We start from the raw sequence: 12,427 nt of genomic DNA on the forward strand, positions 1-12,427 counted from the left end.
CACGCCTTTCCAACTGGTATATGGCCTGGAAGCAGTCTTACCAGTCCAGTGTGAAATCTCGTCTCTTAAACTCACAATTGATCTCCTCCCCGGAACTTCAGAAGAAGAGGCACGTTTCTTGGAATTAATCCAATTGGATGAAACTCGTCGTGATGCCGCTTTGGCTAACGAAGCCCATAAGAAACGAGTCAAGGCGCAGTTCCACAAAAATGTCAAACCCCGTGTCTTCTCAGAAGGTGACTTGGTCTTGCTTTACGACCAAGAATTCGATAAATTGGGAGTAGGTAAATTTAATTCTTTATGGATGGGCCCCTATATTGTTAAATGAGTGTTCGCAAAAGGAGCCTACGAGTTAATGGATTATGACGGAATTCCACTGGCGCAACCCCGTAACGGGTTGTACCTCAAGCGTTACTATGCTTAAATAGTAACCAGTATGCTTTTGTTGTATTTTGTTTTCGCTAAAGTGTTTGTTTTGGTCGAGTAATCCACCTTTTTACATTTATTGCAGATGTCAAACCTTTTGGAGACATGTGTTGGATATGCCGACGGAGCGAGTCGTAGTTCGCGGAACCTGTCCTCCGCAGCCTGGGCCATTTTTGATCCAAGCGGCGAGTTAGTAAGTTTCAGAGGTGTATGTATTGGGCAATCAACGAATAACATCGCTGAGTATAGCGCGTTGATAGAACTGCTCTCTGATGCCATCACCCATGGTATACGTCGACTAATCGTCAGGCTAGACTCACAACTCGTAATACTACAACTCAATGGTATATATTCCGTCCGAAATCCAGCCATTTATCGCATGTTTCTAAGGGTTAAGATTTTGGAAAGACAATTTGATCTAATTCAATACCAACATATTTCCAGAAACTTAAACACATTAACCGACTCATTAGCGAATTATGTGTTAGATAGACATTTGCGACATTTATAAAAAGAAATACATCATCAATGTTGTACATGTGGATCACATAACTCAACTAGAATAAAACCCTGAAAATCAAAATATATATATATAAGTTGTTTATGGTTTACATATAATGTTCTGTAACCAAGACAAAATCGGTCACATGACCCAAAGACTCAAAATGCTAGGGGGCACCCTAGTCTAGTGATGCTCATGATAGCATGTCACGACCTGTGCGATCATGCGTAAGAGACGAGTCCATTGTCTAGGAACACCAGTAGTATGCCGCTACAACTGTAAAGGTAACTCGTTGATCCTCACGTCTGGAATGCCGAGAGTAAGGCTCTCAACCTGCTCCTGCACAGCTGTGATGGTCTCGGCCACATCAAGGTCACGAAGAATAACCCTCCCGGTAGCCTATCCTGCTGGGGCAGCGGCTGGCGCTCTCGGGCGAACTGCTGGACGAACAGGACCAACATCTGCACGCACACATGAGTTTGATTAAAGTCTTGATAGAATAAATCACAAGGACATTATGAATAAAAACAGTAAATAGTGATATGGTCGAATATTTTACCAATAGCGCCCCACTACTCGCCGTCCGGCAGTACTAAATCCGGATCACCCCGGAAGTCCATGCCAACATATGGATACTCCGAATAGACCATCTCCTGACGCTCAAACCACCTGAAGAAGGTATCAGAAAAAGAAATCTGAGATTGACCAGCATGCCTAGACATGTGGTCAACCCATCTCTGCATGCGTGGTTCAGTGGGAGAAGGCAAGTCGAGTGCAATGTGCTGTGGCTGCATCAGTGGTATCTTCTCCAAAGGCGGTCAAAATAGAACCGAACCCAAAGTTCTTCAGCCTCCCATCTGAAGAAATACTGCATCACACCAGTTGAATATTTTCGGTTGGAGGCACCCCAGGGGCTCAGAAGAACAGGAAATCAAACACAGAATGCAGAAAGGAAACCATGAAATGAAAGAGCTCAAGTTTAGCTCCTACCTGGTCTAGACGGCGCCGAGAATCGTCCACAGAATCTCCCAGAATCAGCTGATGAAAATCAAGGGGGAAGAGGCACCTCCAAATCTCCAACAAACCAAGTTCAAATGAAATGGTAAAATGAGAGGTAAAAACACTTTTTAATTTCTTTTTACGTAGTTCAAAGCGAAATATTAGGGTTTTAATCTCGTTTTCAAACAAATGTTATTCATTTCTAACTAGTTTGGTGCAGCAATTGAGGGCACAGTACTATCTTTGAAAATGGCAAAGCTATTTATGGTAAACAATCAAAACTAGACCATGTTATCGAGCAGTTTTAGCACATAGTTCATGCTCGTTAAAAAATAAACATAAGATCGAGCAGTTTTAGCACATAGTTCATGCTCGTTAAAAAATAAACATAAGACCGAGCAGTGTTTTTCCGCGTTTAAGCTCGTTAAAAAATGAACTACCCTCCGGTAAATAACCACAGTGAATGTAACATTATCAGCCATTAAAGCCTTGGTCGTGTTTGCACCGTCACCTCCACTTTTCCATTGGTCGATCATTCACCTCCATATGATTGTTTACCCATTTTGAGGAACAGCTGCGAAGAGTGATTTCACTAGCCATCCTTGTGACACTGCCGTGCTTGGAAAATTCCAACCCTTACCTGGAATCAGTTGCTACCCATTTTATCACTCGTTCCTCAAAAGACGAGTCTTCTTTAAGCTCTTTTCATCTGACTCGTAAAATATGAAAAGATTGCCGAGTTTTGGCCTTCCAGCTCGTTAAAGCAATCGGAAGTGCTATCCCTCCTCTAGATTTTAATCTTTTTGGACCTGAGGGATTATTGCACAAAAAGATCGAGCGCTTGTTTTGTTCGGCTCGTAAAAACTATCGAAAATTCATCCCTTTTGTATTGTTTTATACTTTTTCGGACTTAAGGGATTAGATGACGAAAAAGGACTTTCGGAGTTGACTTTACGTACCTTTTCAGACTCTCTAAAAATGAAAAGGACCGAGATATCTTTGTCGTTAGACTCGTTAAAAACATTAAATAGCGACAAACTTGTCTTTAGACGAGAACGAGTTTCACTATCGCTAGGCTCGTTAAAACATAGCGATGGGTTTGCCCGAAGGGCAAATTATAGAACAAGCATATGTTATCCTCCTCAAGCTTGACAAAAATAAAGAGGTACTGGTCAGCAATGACTGGGGAAAAATTGGGAAGAAACTCAAAGAACTTTATTGGTAGCAAGTCGCTCTTGAACATGACACTTCCACTCCGTGCCTGAGTCGGGTTGGGTTGTTTCATTCACCGGTCACATCGCCATGGTCTTGCCATACCATCCACCTTTGGGGTAAATGCTACCAATCCATCACACAAGTGTCGCTGATATGTTCAAGAGAAGTCATCCAGAGAAGTCAACCGTGTCCCATCCACTACCATACATTATCCTTCGTTCTTTTATGACCGCCACCCTGAACCATATATCATCAGATCGTTTTCACCTCCATCAAAATCATTTGCTCCGTTCCGTGTCACTGATGTGGAATACATTAAGGCCCTCCTTTGACGGATCGCTTCTTGTCGACATCAGCTCATTATCCAAGAAGTTGATCTAGGGACACCCCCTTCAGTACTTTGAAGCTTGCATGCCTCAATGGCAAGTTTCTCACTTCCGGCGACAGGTATACATCAATGACCTTCGACCGAAAGATTTTGCGTGGTGTTCGACGCCAAATCCTTTATTCACACCACGTGAATTGTACTGCAGTACCTTGAGGGTCATTATCATTATCGGTGATTCCTCACGCGCTTGTTAACGGTTTACCTCATTGACCGGTAATCAAGCGATGTCTTTCCATGTTCGACTTCAGAACATCTCTCACATGGATCGACTTGTACTTAGAGTGAAGATCGAATGAGTTTGAAGAACCTGGATCTAGTTTCATCCATCCGGGCTGCGATATATATTCAGGAAAAATAAAGACATTGACATGTACAGCATTGCAGCACAGACAATCACCCTGCCAAAGGATGATGATTCCAACAAGTCATCAGTCTATCATCAGACAATTGTCTGTCCTATGTACATAAAAATGAATTTATAAAGCTTAGCATGGGAATGCCCGCCTCAGCTAGATCATGAAAACAATATGAAAAATAATGTATTGTATTGTATCTTATTACAGGTCTCCTCCCAGCATTGAATGAACTTCGGATCCTCCTAATAAAGCATTTCACCCGATAAACGGCCTCATACTTTAGGGGGCCACTGTTATAGACATTTTTGTGCCTTACAGCTATAAGCATGAAATGTCCATAATTCAAGGGATCCAAAGTCCCTAAAGATGTTGTTACAGCTCCTAAAGGGACAAGGTCAACCAATGACAGCTTCTCCCAGAAGTTCTCCACCAAAAACCACTCAGAAATAGTCAATTCAGGATCAATTCAGAGGCTCCACTAGCTGCCTGCGTTGAAATGCAGAGTCTACACTGGCTAGGTGCACTGCAACGCAGGTGGAAGCACTACCAGGGTGCGCTGAGCGTGAAATGACAAATGGAAATCTCATTCAACGAGGTGGAAAGACCCTGGAAGCTTCCAGAATCTTCTCCAATGACACTTGCCTCAATGAATTCGACTAGTGATGAGTAAGAGGTTCTCAACCTCCAAGTGGAAGCAAGAACCGACAGAGAGAAGCCACAAGTCAAAACATAAGCTGACTCATCCTCTCTGCTTACATCTATATATAGATCTCTCACCCAGAGGTTCAGGAGGCTGGAATTTTGTACTTTGCAGAGAATTGCTGTTGGTTTGAGATTGAGATTAGTACATTGGGTGATTTATGCTTTGTTGGAGGAGAGGAAGGGATTCCTTTGCTGGGAGGTAGATGCTAGATCGGAACTCACTTGGTTGTATCTCCTCTTGGACTTTATTATCATATCAATAAACTATTTGAGTTTCTCCTACATGTTGTATACCAATGATGTTTTGTTATGCTTACATGTTTAGCTTAATCTGATCTTGAGCTTTTTATGAATGTATATTTGTATCTTTGTGTAGTTTCTCTCTCTTGTGATCTTGCAGGAATTCGGTGAAGCTGGGCCGGTGAAGGAGCAAGAAGTTGGGAGCTACTGAAGAGAGGAGTGATTTGGATCGACAAACTAGCGGAAGACACATGTTAGTTAGATCCTTCTTCCTCATTTACATTTCATAAAGAAGAATACTTAATTAGTTTACTTCGTTTGTTGCTAAGGCACTATCACCTCTTAGAGTGGGATAGGGGCATTCCGAATTGGATACTTTTCCCAACAACACTCCCCCAACTCGTAGCTCCAAAACTCTCTCTCTCAAGATAGATCTTAGCAGCGTGACAATACAATAATTCCCATCATTTTTTCAATGGCCAAGCCTCCAATATATAGGAAAGTGAAGGCTATGAAGATTTCCCAAATTCCTCATTAGTTCAATTTGGGAAAAATCTTTTTGGGTGAATAATGTTTCCTCATATAAAATGGCATTTTCCACTTTTTAGATGCTTTTGTGCTTAGGAAAAATCTTCCCGATGCTTTATGGCTCTTTCCCGCTTTTGTATGCTTTTATTTTTTAGGAAAACGCTAAAGACAAGGATAAAGAGATCACATTCCACCATATGAGTTTCCGAAAGTGAACAAGAGTGTCAAATTCAAATTCTAGTTTGCTTATGTTTTAGTTTTTTTTTTTAATATATATTTAGTTTTAGTATTTTTTTATTTTCTAAAAAAATATATTTAGTTTTTGGTATTTTTTCTATAAAAAAATTATATTTTGTTTTTATAAAAATGGATTTTAAACATTCCATTCATGCTAAATTTGTGATTTTATGATAGGAGTTTAAATTATATATAAAAAAGTAACTCAATGCCATGTGTTGTGTCGTTGAGATGGGTGTTATACATCTATTCCTTGCTAAGTTATAGAATGTGCGTGGGCTTTCTTAATGCAATAAAACTAATTATGTTCTTCATGATATCTTGAAATGTTCATCTTGAACCAGGTTAATAAAACAATAAAGTTAAAATAGGTTTGTCTTTGTCCTTTATAGATCTTTGTCCCCATTAATCTTGGTCTTAATAGATAAATTGTCTTATGGTGGCCTCGAGTGGTCACTTCCATTAGTTGCATGCTTTATAGTTTTCTGTTAGTGACATTTTTTAGGCTTGATAATATGTTATTTAATTTATCAAAATGTACTATTGTCCATATTATTGTTAAATATTAATATTAAATATGTTGGTTTTTTAGCATGTTTTAGCGAAACGTTCCCAAAATGTTTATAGATTGTATTTTATAATGCAATGATTCATTGCTTCATGAAATTGTTTTGGATATTTTTTTAATGATTCATTGATTGATGAAATTGTTATGGATATTTTTTTTAGTATATTAAATTGTATGTGATAAGTCAAAAGTCACCTCTTTTTTAGATTTTCATTGGTCAATTTCCCTTAAGGCCATCAAGTTCACCATTCGGTCCCAGGTTAAGGAAATATAGGAGTCATGAAGTGGAATTGTCCAAGCACTTAAATCTTGAGACATGTTTTTTTTAGTCACATTATACTTCCTTTCTATGTAAATTCTCGATGAAAATAGTCTCATGGAACATGAGGGGCCTCAATAGTAAAGGAAAACAAAGACTCCTAAAAGAAAAATGGTACACAAAGCACCCATCAATAATGTTGATATAAGAAGCAAAAGATATTAAGTGAGGTTCTACCTCATATAATTAGAAAATGGGTGAGGAATTTTCAAGTGTAGTGATTGATACTTAGAGATACTTGGGTGGAATGGTTATTATTTGAAATGATCAATACATCAAGGTTACCAATATGTTTACCTGTTTTCGCATTATGACAATACAATTTTAGTTAATTGACATCGAGGACTACTACCATGTATCCAATGTTTATGATTCCAATATCGCAAATGGAAAACCTCTATTTCTCAATTCTATTTCTAGCACAAGTAATTTATACTCCCCATCTCCATGGATTATTGGGAGTGAATTCAATATTATCAAGTGTCTCGAGGAAAAGAAAGGATGAATCGCAATGTTTAATAAGATATTTTGTAAGCTATACCATTAAAGCCATAAAGTAGTCTCTATTAAAGTTGTCAAGCAATGAGTCTCCAACCCACACATGTGGATCAATGATATGTAACACGTGTGTGTGGTGACTAATTTAATACACCGCTCTAATAACTCCACAAACTTATGTATTTCACTCCGTCACATAAATTGACAGTTGTGTGACATAAGTAAACCAAGAGTAGACATGAAAGCCATAGGCAACAAACATTCCCTAGATCCACAATTAGGTGCTTAAATGATGAAGTGAAAATGCAAGGAGAAAAGAGGAATTCATGATTTAACCATCACAAACATGTGATCAAGTGTGACTAGGAGTGTATATATTCATATATTTTCCAAAGAGGGAGGGAATACATGAGTTACCATTCATTGGCCCTTATTTTTCTTTCTTTTTCATTTTCTTAAATATAGAACTTAGGGAATAACGTTTTCATAAGTTTGGCACAACTCATAGATATAATAGTTACATGAATTTTCACTTCAACCTTAGAGTTTAGACTTAGATAAATCAATATAGTGTATCTTTAATGATTTTGTCTTTCAATTTTTGATTTTATTTCATCACAAATGACAAAAGGGGAAATATTTTGCCACAAATCTATGAATGCTTAATCATAAAGGCATCATGTGATGAAAACAAATTAATGATGTTATTCTCTGTGAAAATGACAAGTATTCTTGAGAAAATCTTATGCTTGTGGATGTCTCCTCTCTGCTTGAGAGGGAGTGAGGGTAGACACCATATTATCCATGTGTCATGTACTATGGCCAGGACTAACAATCGTACACCTAGTAAAGACACTAGTAGGGAGAATGGTGGATTGGATAAACATTTGGGACCAATATTCTTTGAGAATTTAGACTTTGACTAGGACTAATCGCCCTAAATAAAGTACATTAATCCAAGATAAGAATAGTCATGAGGATTGACATATCCTGGTGACAAATATTATGATAGTGGATTAGGAAATTATCATGCGAGGACATACTTGGTCAACATCCTGGTGGGGTAAGTGCCTAGAGAGGCAGTGGTGTTCAAATTTATGCCTCCGAACATTGTGCTCTGATCTAATGGATAGATAAACTTGTTAGTCAAGGCCTTACTCTTTTGATAATGTTGGCTATGATGATGTAAATCATCACTGATGCTTATCAATCCAAATCCCTTTTTACATGAATATTTCCACTTGAGAGTACTTTTTTGTCTCATTATGAGTACCTCCCTAGTTTAGAGGGAGGGTCATCATCTTCATTATCGCCATCATCACCACCATCAATGTCATCATTATTGTCATCATTTCATTATCGTCATAATCACCATTCATGTCTTCATCATCATCATGATTATGGATATTGTCATCAATTGTTCATAATTATAGGCATCATAAGAAATATCATCAACCTAAAAAATGTTACGAGTGCTCGAAAATGGTTGTTAGGACACATGATATATGCAAGAAAAATAACAACTTTATTTTTTAGAGATGATCGATGATCATCATCATTACTACCATTATCATCATCATTATAATTGTCATCATCCCCATCATCATAACTAATATATTTTTTATCATAATTGTTGTCATCTTCATCATGAACATCATAATCATCATTCATGTCATTATTGTTCTTGATGATGACCAAGATGAAAATAATGATAATGATGATCAGATGATGATGACTTGGAAAATGACGCCAAAGATAATTATTATGATTTTGACCATGACAACATTTAAAAATTGGTAAGAATGGCCAAGGTCATTAGCATCATCATCATCATTGTCATTGTAACTCCCATCGTCTTTATCATCATTGTCATTATCATAACAATCACAATTCATGTCATCGTCATCACCTTCATTATCATCATCGTTATAATTATAATTATTGACATTGTCATCAGTTGTTCATAATTTTCAATGTCATAAGAAATATCATCAATGCAAAATATATGATGTGCATTGGAAAAGGGATGCAAAAGTGAACAAAAAAAATGGGGGTAAAAATAGACGTAAATTTTGATGAAGAGTAGACACAACATAAGTAGATGTAGAACAAGACAGAAAAATTGACACAAAATTGGATGAAAAAGTAGATGCAATAGTTGATGCAAACTTGAACACAAAATAGGACTCAAACATGGATGAAAAAGTGGAGGAAAACATGGGCACAATGGTAGGCATAAAACTTAGCATGAATTGTGGTGAAACAAATGTGGATACTACAATGAATGTAAAAAAAAAAAGACACGAACTTGAATGCAAAAAGGAGGAAAATTTGGATGAAAAAAGGGATGTAAACATGGGCCAAACATGGGTGCAATCGTGAACACAAAATTAGTTGCAAAATTGGACGAATCAAAAGTGGATGTAAAAGTAGATTCAAAATGGGATGCAAAAAACATAAACAATATTTGATGCAAACTTGGACACAAAAGAGGATGCAAATGTGGATGCAATAGTGGAAGAAAATGTGGGTTGCAACGATAGGCATAAGCTATGGCACAAATCATAGAACAAAAAAAGTGGCTGAGAAAGTGGATGTAATAATAGACAAAAAAAAAAAAAAAAGGATGCAAAACAAGATGCTATAAGGGATGTAAAAGTGGATGCAAACACGGGTGCAACATGAGAAACAAAATTGGATGCAATGGAAGTACATGCAAAAAAAGATACAAAATGAGGTGCAAAACCCACACAAAAGTGGATGCAAAAATAGATGCAATATTTTATGCAAAAGAGGATGCGAAGATGGATGCAAAATTGGAAGAAAACATGGGTACAACAGTAAGTACAAAACATGGCACAAATTGTATCACAACAAAAGTGGATGTAATGATAGATGCAAAAAAAGAAGCAAATGAAGATGAAAAATAGGATGCAAAAAAGGATGTAAAAGTAGGCGTAAACATGGGTGAAACAATGGATGTAAAATATGATGCAAAAGTTGATGTAACAAAATTCTATGCAAAAGTAGATGCAATACGAGACACAAAACCTTATGCAAATCTTGACGCAAAAGTGGATATAAAAAGGGATTAAAAATAGATGTAAAAGTCTATGAAAACCTAGAGGTATATGAGGATGCAATCGTGGATGCAAATTAGAAACAAAAAAGCGTGCAAAGGGAGGTGTCAAACTAGGTGCAAATTATGGCACAAGAAAAATGGATGCAATAGTGGACACAATAACAAATGAAAAAGAGGATGTAAATATGGATGCAAAACAAGATGTAAAAGTCAATGCAACAAAAGTAGATGCAAAAGTATGCAAAAATGGATGCAAAAAATGATTTAAAAAATTATGCAAAAGAGGATGCAAGAGATGATGCAAAAGTTGATGCAAGTGTAGGGGAAAAAAGTGGATGCAATAGAGGATGCAAAAGATGGTGAAACAAAATTAGGTGCCAAACTTGATGCAAAACATGGTGCAAAGGATGGCACAAAACTTGGCATAAAACATGGCGTAAAACTTGGTGTAAAATCTGGTGCAAAACCTATTACAATACCTAGTGCTAAACTTGATGTAAGACTTGGTGCAAAACTCGATGAAAACTTTGCATCATGGTTTGCACCATATTTGATAAATGGACACAAATAGCACCAAAAATGGTCTCTAGATGCAAAAAAGGAAGCAAAAAGGGATGCTAATCACAAGGTTTTTTTGTAGTGATACCAAGCCCAGGGTGCTTGCTTCAATCCATAGAGAGCTTTCTTCAACCTGCATACATTAGATTCTCGATCATGAACCTCAAACCCCTCGGGTTGTTCCACATAGACTTCCTCTTTGATTGAACCATGCAAGAAGGTAGTCTTGACATCCATCTGATGTACGTTCCATCCTTGGAGGGAACAAGGGCTATGATCAAGCGGATGGTGGTGTATTGGGCAATAGGTGCAAATATCTCATCGTAATCTACACAATCCTTTTGAGAGAAGCCTCGGGCAACAAAGCGAGCCTTGAACTTTTCTCCACTTCCATCAGCTCGATGCTTGATTTTGTAGAGCCACTTGGAGGTGACAACCAATTTGTCCTGGGGTCTAGGTACCACATCCCAGACATCATTCTTCATAATTTACTCGTATTCATCATTCATGGCATCCTTCCATACTTGTTGCTTCACAACTTCTTCGAATTATGAAGGCTCATTTTGAATGATAATGCTCATGGTGGTCAAATATCCTTGATACCTGTTCAGCTTCTTGCTTTCACAGAAAGTCCCCCTTGGTGCAATGTGTCTCTCGACATCTTCAAGGGTCTCCCTAAGCCATGAGGGTCTCCTCTTGGAAGAGGAAGGCTCATGAGGAGGAGGATTCATAAGATCCATAGGTTCATCAACATTAGGCATCGTTTCATCCTCTTTTTCACCCTAATTTCCTGTGTCAGCTTCTTTGTCCTTCCTTAGGATAGGAAGGTTGTTGATCTTCCTAAGGGCCATATCTTAGTCAAAGGTGACATCATGACTTATTTCAACTTCCTTTTGACCAACCACATAAATTCTATATCCCTTAGAATTTTCACTATAGCCCACAAAGATTCCTTTTTTCCCAGATGCACCCAATTTGCTTCTTTTCTCTTTCGGCACATGAAAATATACGAGGTTTCCAAAAATTCTAAAACGAGAGACATCGGATTTCTTACCAATGAACATTTCTTCAGGAGTCTTGGATTCCAATGCTTGATGAGGGCATCGGCTTTGAACATACACAGCAGTATTTGCAGCTTCAACCCAGAGAAACTTCGAAAGGACTTGATCATGAACCATGGCACGAACAACTTCTACAATAAAGAGATTCTTCCTTTCAGCCACACCATTCTGCTCGGGAGTGTATGGCATTTTACTCTCCCTCTTAATGCCAGCTTTTGTGCAATAATCTTGGAATTTGTTGGATTCATACTCAATCCCATTATCAGTCGTCAATATCTTGATTTTCTTCTCAAATTGGTTTTCGATCAAGGCTTTGAAGTGTCGGAACTAGGTGAACACTTCATCCTTCTTCTTCAAGAAGTAGATCTAGGTCTTGCAAGAATAATCATCCACAAAGGTGAGATAATATAAGTATCCTCCCAAGGAGTTTATGGGCATCATACCAGATACGTCGGAGTGGATACATTATAATATGTCTGTGATCTTACTATTGCTTGATGGGAATGGTCCCCTTGTAAGTTTTCCTTTGGCACAACCCAGACGTACACCTTCATGCTCTACTTTGAACTCGGGCATACCTGTCACCATCTGTCTCACATCGGGTAGGGCCTTATAATGAAGATGGGCAAACCTCATGTGCCATAATTCAAATTGTAGAGATGTGTCGCAAGACATGGCTCCCAATGGACTTCCTTAAACTTGATACAAAGTGTCAACCCTAAACCCAAGAGTAAAAGCATATTTAAAA

Source organism: Pinus tabuliformis, chromosome 2_2 (assembly GCF_031772625.1).
Source record: "Pinus tabuliformis cultivar Carrire ecotype Pingquan chromosome 2_2, CPIR1, whole genome shotgun sequence".
Taxonomy (NCBI): domain Eukaryota; kingdom Viridiplantae; phylum Streptophyta; class Pinopsida; order Pinales; family Pinaceae; genus Pinus; species Pinus tabuliformis.